Here is a 10,384-nt window from a genome sequence, read left to right on the forward strand (position 1 = left end):
GCTTTTCTTGATAGATTTTTTAACAGTTCTCCTGTTATCAGATGATATCCTGGAGCTTTCTTGAGATTTATATTTTCTTTTATCTTTGTTGACACTTCTCTAAATGATGTCAACGTTATTTTTTCTTCAGTTTGGAATGGTTCTTTCCATCTCAGTTCTTCACCATCATTGTCGTTGTGTTTGAACGTGCTTTCTAAATGATCTGCAAATCGTTCTGCTTTCTGTTCGTTACTCCTAGCCCAGTTGCCGTTTTACAACTTGATAGGAGGAGAATAAATAATTGGTCTCTTCATTATTTTTATTGCCTTCCATAACGAATAATCTGTGTTCTGGTCAGCTGTTAAATTTCTTAAAAAAAAATTAATTGTTGAATTTTTTATATTCTGTATCTCCCTTTTTAGTTTGTGTGTAGCATTATTTAAACTAGTTTTGTCTCGTGGAGCTCTGTATTGCCCCCATTTTTTTCTTAACTTCTTTTTTTTACTATAAGTTCTTTATTTCTTTTGGATAGTTGTTCCCTTTTGTTCTAGAAGTTATTGTGGGAGTATTTTTCCAAGCTACCTGTTAGATATTTTTAATAAAAACTTCTAATTCGTTTTCAAGTTGCCTCGTGTTTCTCAATGGCACAACAAGATTAATTTTGTGTTCAAGGTTTATTTTGAAGCTCTCCCAGTTAGGGTTTTTATTAGTCAATATTGGATTGAATTCTTTTTTAATCGCTGTATCACTCATAATTATATCACTCATAGCCGTCATTGATATCCAAATAGATATTTTTGTAAATAAAGAAATCTATCAGGTCTGGAATTTTGTTCCTATTGGTAGGTCAGTATGTTGGTCTACCAATAGAGATTACTTTACTCGTCTGTTCCTTAACAGCTAACAATAGTTCTTTTCCTTTAGTTGTAGTTAGCCTAGAGCCCCAGTGGGTAATAATACACTGCGCTCCAAAATTAACGCATAATTTTAAAAACCCTAGTAAATCACATAATTCTAATGTTTAGATTTTTGTGCTAATATATTATTGTTACCCCCGGTATATTGTAAAATTTATCGAAAGAACGGTTAAAAATTCTGATGTTGTTACCATTTTTTGTAAAAAATTAAAAACATGCTAATTGTGCTTCATTTTATTTCGAATTTAGTTGGGTTGCATTACGTTGCGCTGAACGGTTAAAGTGGTTTTTCAAGTTTATTAAGTGTTTTTTCTTTGAAATGAAACACCAGCAGCAAGAAAATCTAAATTTGTCAGAAAGTGACTGTTTTAGAATCGTAACTCTTCGCGAAGAAGGATACACTCAAGTAGAACTCGCTGAACGTTTTAACGTCACAAAGTCAACCATTTCAAGAGTGTTAACACGTTTTTCTGTTACTGGAAGTAACTCGAGAAGACCCGGTCAAGGCCGTAGAAGGGTTACAACTCCTAATCAAGACCGGTTTTTGACACTTCGTACACCGAGACAAAGGTTTGTTACCAGTACTTCTCTACAAAATGAATTTTTGGATCGTTATAACTTTAGAATTAGCCAAAATACGATTAGAAGAAGACTTGCCGAAAACGACCTATACCCTGGAAGGGCACCAATTGGCACATTATTGACCAGAGACCATAGAAGGCAAAGATTGCATTTTGCTCGTGAACATGTTGATTGGAATAATGAGGATTGGGGAAGAATATTGTTCACCGACGAATCCAGGTACTGTCTTTTTTCTGATGACAGGAGAAACCGAGTGTATAGAAGGCCTGGGGAACGCTACGCACAGTGTAACACCGTAGAGACTGTACAGTATGGCGGCGGCTCGGTAATGGTATGAGATTAATTTAGAGGCTCGTACAGAATTAGTTAGAATAGATCATGGTCGGCTTACATCGCAGAAGTATATAACAGACATTTTAGAAGAGCATGTCGTGCCATTTGCACCATTTATTGGGAATAATTTCATGCTTATGCAAGATAATTATAATCATAATCATTAAAAACAAAATGCCGTCTATTGAACTGCTACATATTCACAGTTCTGCTCTACGGAATGGAAGCATGGACACTGACTGTTGCATCTATGAATCGGCTCGAAGCTTTCGAAATGTGGTGTTATCCTAATATATATATAAATGTGGGCATCTTACGTATATTCTATGTTGACAGAGTTACTAATGTGGAGGTCCTGCGTAGAATGGGGAAAGAATGTGAAATTCTCATGACCGTCAAAACTAAAAAGTTGGAATATCTAGGACATGTAATGAGAAATCAAAAAAGTTACGGCCTTCTCCAGCTGATTCTCCAAAGGAAAGTAAATGGTAAGAGAGGACCGGGAAGAAGACGCATTTCCTGGCTTTAAAATTTACGAAAGTGGTATAACACGACTACCACTGAACTGTTCCGCGATGCAATAAATAAAGTAAAGATAGCCGTGATGATCGCCAACATCCGGAACGGATAGGCACTTTAAGAAGAAGATGCAAGATAATGCTAGGCCACACACGGCAAGAATTGTGGAGCAGTATCGTCAGGAGGTTGGAATTCCTGCCATGGATTGGCCTGCGAGAAGTCCTGACCTCAACCCAATAGAACATGTTTGGGACATCATAGGCAGACGACTACGACAACTACCTAATGCACCAAATACATTAGATGAGCTGTTTTTGTGTTTGGTTGAAATTTGGGATCAAATTGACCAAAAAAAATCAGAACGATTATTTTCAGTATGAGAGATCGTTGTCAAGCAGTAACAGATGCCAGAGATGGCAATACTCGATACTAGTACCCGGTACTAGTATTTTCTTCAACTTTAAAAATTTCAATTTCGTCAATAATTTATAATGTTAGTTTGTTTAGATCAGTTGTTTGTTTAGATGTTTAGATTTATGATGTTATATTGTTAATTTCAATACATTTTTTGTAAAAAAAGAACAATTTTTTATTTAAAACAAAAAATTTAAAATAACCATAAAACAGAAAAGAACCAACAAAAATTTTTTCATTACAACTCAAAATAAGAATTTTAAAATCTGCGTTAATTTTGGAGCGCAGTGTATTAGAAAACGCAAAATATTTAATTCTTTTATACGGTTTTTAACTTTTACTTTTTTCTCGTAAAATTTCCTACTATACCCATCTGTTTGAAAAAACTCTCTCTTTAAATATTAGTTAATAGAAATTATTTCCCATAGCTAGTCTTATGTACCTAAAAAACAAATACCTATAACATTATGTTAATTACAAAACATAATTTGCATAATACATTCAATATCTACACAATTATAGGCACCGCGGGTGTATCATTAATTCTTTAACCTTATTATTCAGGTTTCGATATTTTTAACAAAATATTAAACATTACATACGTTGCTTTTTTATTTATTCTAGATAATCATTTGGTAATTAATAATTACTAGTTTAACTTCTAACGCGGCGCCAAGGACGATTAATGTCGAATATTTCGTCCTCTCAGAGCTGCTATTCCATTGACTGGAATCATTTTTTAGTAAAGATATAAGTTCATCTGATATGGGTACAACCCTTAGTTAGCCTAGATCTGTCTCAAAACATCCTCCATCCTTGCCTGTCGACTTCTATATCTGCCCCAAATACTTAGCCAGAAGGTATTCCACGGGAAACAGACACTGCGCTAAGTATCAAAAAACACATCTCTGGAGCTCAACAAAGCGCCAAAAAAAAACAAGAGTCTAAAATGGCTGCTGGGACATCTCTCTTGTCGTTTTCGTATTACTGATGATCGTGATTTCCTCCAATACTTCAAACAAATTTTAGCTATTAGTTGGGATATTGACCACAGCAAAACCCCGTAAAACCAATACGGGGGTAAAAAAGACTTCGAGCAGTATCAATACCCCCCGCAACAAATGTTTGCTGAAAAACCAAGGAATTCTAACAAACAGACTAGATCATATAGATGGCGGTGGGACACAAACACTATCCTGATACCCAACTAGATTAGGATCAAACAGACGTGATCATTAAAAAACTGGAACGAGTAGTAGATAAGGCTCCTATCGGAAATTAGAATCAACTTCTGCTGTTCCTAAAAACATCGTTAACTTTTTGTAGTCAACTATGCTAAGGAGTATACAAAAAAATGGACTACTGAAGTGATGAATACTATGAAGAGTCTGTGAGTGGGAGCAGATTTACGTGTAGTAAATCCCAATAACATGCGTAAGCACCACATGGTCCACATTCGCATCCTTGAGAAAGATGATTGGATGAGAAAGCTGATGGATTAATGTTAAGGACTGTCCAAGGAAACAACATCAACACTGGTTGTTAACAAAGAAGAACGTGCAAATCCTAGTCGATCGACGAGGTCTCTCACAAAACTTTGAGAGCTGCCTTTTTTTAAGACATGGTATACACTTGAAAATATGGCCTTAAAAACCATCGTAGTTCAATCGGAGTCCTGCAAGCGAACCTCCAGCGTAGTAAGGTTTAAAATCCCAAAACTACCAGTCAGGTAATCCGAATCTAGATATTCACCATATCTTAATCTAAAAAAAGTCCCTCGAACAATTCTTCTTACATGTAAATGTGGTAGAGTAATGTTAGAGACTGAGCGGATACCAAGTTGATTATGGATTAGTAACCGCGAGTTCAATACCAAACTATAGACCGTTTGGGAAACGGTTTAGGTCTTCTTGGTGAACAAAAAGTCCTTTGAGGCTTGACATAAGTCCATACTTATGTGAAGCATTAAGTAAAAGGGCCTTTCTAAAGGAACTAAGTCCGGAGAGAGCGCTAAAGGTATTTAGAACAAGAGCCGTATCATCAGAACTGGAGATGATGTTAGTCCGCTCAAAAGACCAGGGGCCATTGAGAAGCAGCAATCGCCATGAAAGGAGGTCTCGAGCGAGGTTGAAGCTGGTAGGTACTAGTATAAAGGATATAGATCTGCACAAGTCTTATTATCAGAAGGACAGTTAGATGAACCTACAATTTTAATTTTATATAAATGGACAGAAAAACGCTTATGATCTAGTTTCAATCGTGTAATTTATTAAGTAGGTGTGAAAAATAAGAAATGCTTATAGGACGGTGTTTATTTATACCATAATAGTCTATAGTAATAAAATATACATTCTACTAAGATACTTTTACCTTTTCCGTAAAGCGCGTTCAATACTCTTCTCATCTTGTAAGATTCTACTAACCTTTGCCATTTGTGGTCCAGTAAAATTCTGTATATTTGTTTTTTCCTCAACATAATATTATAGTCGATAAATTAAAAGCATTTATCACTCATCAGAAAAAGGTTCATAAGTAAATCGCAGGGCTGTGTACTCTTGCACACACAGGACCTGTTATACGAAGTTGCCACTAGATTTCACTCCTACTAACGTCATCTGATAGCTAATGAATTGCTATTTTTAATACTAGATTAAGTAAAAGTACTTAAACTAACGTTAACTACTCTAAATCCATACGTTAATGTATCAGTTTTTAACATACAAAAGTATCTGTTACCAGATATATTAATACAGAAACGATAGAATGGCGTCTTCGTTTTAGAAAAAAAAACACACACAAAAAAACGACAATGCAAAATTTATGCAGTGTTGCCAAGTTACCCTAGATCAGTCTACTTATTGCCAACCCGTTTCAGATACAAGCCAAAATAACCATGCCCCTTTAGCACCTATCATATTTTCTGCTCCCCACTTTTCTGTTCGTTGCCAATTTTTTTGTACTTCTCTCATCCATCAGATCTCTTGGTTGTAGCCAAACAAACACTGCCGTCACCTTAGTTGACAATGTCTTTCAAAATTCTAAAAAGTTTCTTCGTACAGACTCATAAAATGTTAGGGCTTACTTGTCTATTCCAAAAAAATCCATTACGCACAATCCGGAGATTCTGCCTGAAAATTATTCTTTAACACTTATCTAAACAATAAATAACCAAAGTAGTCTATATGTAGGGTTCCTTGTCGGAACTGTGAATTGTCCTATATTTGGTCCTGTCCATGTCCTGTATCCACATACGTTTTGTCAACAAATTATCAGGCTGATTTTGAGAATACAGAAATTTTAGCCACTAAAAATAATTATTTCAAAAAAACTTTCCTTCCTCAACAAGCAGCCTTCAACTATGAACATGAACAGTCGTAATAATATTGACCATCTCAGTGAAATTTATTTTTTTTTTATTTTACGTAACAAATAAGTGTTAAGACCTACTGCTTTTGGGAATTTGTTTTGAAGTTGGAGGTGCTTTTTCCGTTCGATTTCATTTTCTTCATCTTTATAAGGGTTCTAAACAGTTGATGAGATCATCATGTCTTTATTTGCCAGGTTGGTCTTATCATCACAACTGTCCTTTGTTTTTGGAATTATCATCCTAATTTTCAATTGCATCACATATTAAGTTAAATTTAACATTAAAAAAATTGACATCTAAGATTAGTCTCATCGTCCTATATAATACCTTCTTATGGTTTGGTTAATATCTAATTTGATAAATTGTTCCACGTTTCAGGTATGTGTCACATTCTTCAACTGTAAACACTGTAGTGATTTCGCAAAATCACTAGTTTGACTACTAGTCCAAGATCCCAGAGCGATCAGACATAACTTATTTTCACACAGATGAAACCTTAGAGTCTCAATAGCGTCTCGCGTGCTTTGAATACCTGTGCATTTATGAAAATTTCTGAGTGATACCTGGGCAGGTACCAGGTGAGAAAGGTAACTAAAAATAAGAGCTATTTAACTTAAATTTACATAACTGATTTTTATACATATTTTGTAGAATATTATTTTGAAAATACTGTAATAAGTGTCAGACACTTGTCATGGACCAGAACTTTTGTCAGACGCTTTAAAGCTGCACTAAAATTAAATGAACTTTACTTACTTTTACATGTCTGATTTTTAAATATAACATATGGTACTAATGGTACTATAATAAAGTTATATTTAATCAGTCAGACAAATTAGAATCACCAAACATCCCTCAAACACAAAAATTAGTTAACTAGAGGTATGAGCGCGAGAGTGCTGTGCGCATGTGCCTCAGAGTAAACAATTCAAATTCATTAAGAATACTTACTGTTTTCGATCCGATTAAATATTTTTGCATCTCTATTTTAATATGATGAACTCTAGCATTAAGATAAATATTAAAGTAAATTAATGTATTGATATTTGGGATAATTAATTCGGAACACTTTGGTTTCATAAGAAATTATATTTACTTTATTGTAAAAAAGATACTAGTTAGGATAATTAAAAAAAAAAAATAATTTTTGTAAAAAATCTTTAACTGGGATTGATTGAAACAAACATTTTTCTATATTTTAATCATCATATTCATTGTCACAATTATTACAATTTTCATCATTCAACCAATCATGATGCTGCTCATCCGAGTCATCGTCTTCATCATTATCAGTTATGTTGTTGCTGGCTGGTTGTTCTGCAAAAAATAGTTCAAAGAATTAAAAACCAGAAAATCACAAACATAATAAATTCTACACCTGAAATCAAAGTATAATACCTGAAGTTTGAAGGAATTCACTAACGTTTGCTGGTAATTGGTCACCATCAAACCAATGAAAGTGATATTGGTTTTCTTCTAATCTCTACCCATTGTGTTCAGGAGTTAAAATGGTTGGTTGTTTTGCATTTGCATTATTCCATATGCTAAAAATGTAATTAGCACGGCGGAATTGTTGGAATAACCCACTTTAGCATGGTGGTAAACTGCTAGCATCAATATTTTTAAAATTTTTGCGATCGAATTCTTCGTTAATATTAGATACGCTGTAATTATTTAAAAACAATTAAAGCCGGACAGCATTAATGTTGCACGTATCAGGAAAACTATAATTTTCGCAGATAAATTTTTGGATTATTTTGAAAATATCTTTTTGGGTGGCTTCATCGGTAAACAAATCTGATTCTTCAAACTGCATGAAAGCTCGCTGATATTCATGTTTCTTCAATAATATATTGAATGGTCTTTGTTTACCCTTTAAAAAAAAAAGGCGGGATTAAAGTCACATCCAGTTAGAGCGTGTCACATCCCTGGCAAACTTCTACATAAAGTTGTTCCTAAGTACTCGTAAACCTTTGTCAAATTAATGTATCTCTGAATATATCCGGTGCCTGCGTTTAACCATACATTCGAATCATCATTTTTTAAATTATGCATATATCGTTACATAATTATCGCAATGCCTCACTCACTCTGAAATGCAAGCACAGCACTCTCGCGCTCATACTTCTGGTTAACTATTTTTTGTGATTGAGGCATATTTGGTCATTCTAATTTGTCTGACTGATTAAATATAACTTTATTATAGTTCCATCAATAACATATTTAAAAATCAGACATGTAAAAGTAAGTAAAGTTCATTTAATTTTAGTGGAGCTTTAAAGCATCTGACAAAAGTTCTGGTCCATGACAAGTGTCTGACACTTATTACAGTATTTTCAAAATAATATTCTACAAATTATGTATAAAAATCAGTTATGTAAATTTAAGTTGAATAGCTCTTATTTTTAGTTACCTTTCTCACCTGGTACCTGCCCAGGTGTCACTCAGCAAGTTTCATAAATACGCAGGTATTCAAAGCACGCGAGACGCTACTGAAACTCTAAGGTTTCATCTGTGTGAAAATAAGTTATGTCTGATCGCTCTGGGATCTTACTCTATACATCATATTTTACAAAACCTCATAAAATAAAAACCACTATTTATTCATGGGGACTTAGACGGAATATGTGATATCAATTATCTGTATTTTTTCTTAAAATGGCTTTGATATTTTATCTGTTGTTGAGATCTTTTTTATTTCAAATTAATAATAATAGTTATTTTCAACATACAGATCACGACATTGTTTTATTGACCATACAACACAATGGCAATCGCTGTGACATGTTACACATTTCCACCCACATATTCATTTCACAGTAGGTACGAATTGTCGTAATTGTCACATAATTATTTGGTTTTTACATATTATGAGAGGCCATTTTATTTGACATTCTCTTTTTTAATTAAAAAAACTTTTAATCTTTGTTCTAAGAGCATCTTACTCTTACCGATATGGACTGATGTTGTTTTGTAAATACAAAACCAAATGTTTTCGCTAATATATTTAATAGTTAACATCTAATTTTTAACATCTTGTTTTTATTTCCTCTTGGCTGACTAAAATCTTTAAGAGTTACAGTGTGAAAGCAATTTCACCCCATTCCATTGTTTTTCACAGCTTATATATGAAGCAATAAAAATTTGGGAGACTTTACTTTGATAGCGAATTATGCAAACCGCCAATCAAAGACTCTTACTGGAGACTATTAAACCATACTATGAATAACTTTTTATTCCAACGTGCATCTACGGTTCACCTTTGAAAACACCTTTTTCAGTCTTTACGTAGAGAATTGACGTGAAAATAAACGTAAACGACTGTACTTGATTCCTATTCGTATTCCACCATTGATCTTTTCTCTACGTAATGTATAACAGAACTCCAGGCCTTGAGTTCGATAGTCTTGACTAGTTTTTTCCAGTTTTTATGGTCCTTCACTTGTACTTTCCAGTCTCTTGTTCCCATTTCTTCTATGTCGGTCCGGACGGCATCAAACCAGTTCCCTCATGGTCTCCCTCTCATTTTCTTCCCTAATTCTACTGGTTGCAGTGTCCTTAGGACGTTTTTTTTCTTCTTCTTCTTCCTTTGCCCTATCCGTTTCGGACGTTGGCTATTAACAAGGCTATTTTGACTTTGTTTACGGCACCTCTGAACAGTTCGGTCGATGTTAGTCCGAACCATTGTCGCAGGTTATGCATCCATGAGTGTCGTCTTCTTCCCGGTCCCCTCCTACTGTCGATTCTTCCTTGGACTATTAACTGTAGCAGCCGGTACTTAGTATGCCGTTTTTTACGTTTTTTTTGGCATTCGTAAAACATATCCCAGCGATCTAACACTCTGTGCTTTGATTTTCTGTGTTATTTTGGGTCTCTTACAAATCTTCTCGAGCTCCTGGTATATTATTCTGCGCCATTCCCAATTATCCTTCTTTATCCCCCAAAAATGTTTCTTCTTCTTTTGATTCATTGTCCAAGTTGCACATACATAGAATACTGTTGGTCTCACCATTGTTTCATAAGTTCGAATCGTGGCTGCCCTGGACACTTTAACAGTGCGTTCAATGCTGCCTTTTAACAACCGCATATCCATTTCTCTCTTTTCGCCTCGTCTATTTGTAACTGTTAAACAAATTTAAACTCTGCTTCATTCTTTCTTAGAGTGATCCATTTATTTTCTTCTACATTTCCCTCTCTCATTTCCATACACTTCATCATCATCATCACGTAGCGCTACAACGCTGGGTGAGTCTTGGCTGACTGTACAACTTTT

The sequence above is a fragment of the Diabrotica undecimpunctata genome, chromosome 5 (assembly GCF_040954645.1).
Source record: "Diabrotica undecimpunctata isolate CICGRU chromosome 5, icDiaUnde3, whole genome shotgun sequence".
In the NCBI taxonomy this organism is placed as follows: domain Eukaryota; kingdom Metazoa; phylum Arthropoda; class Insecta; order Coleoptera; family Chrysomelidae; genus Diabrotica; species Diabrotica undecimpunctata.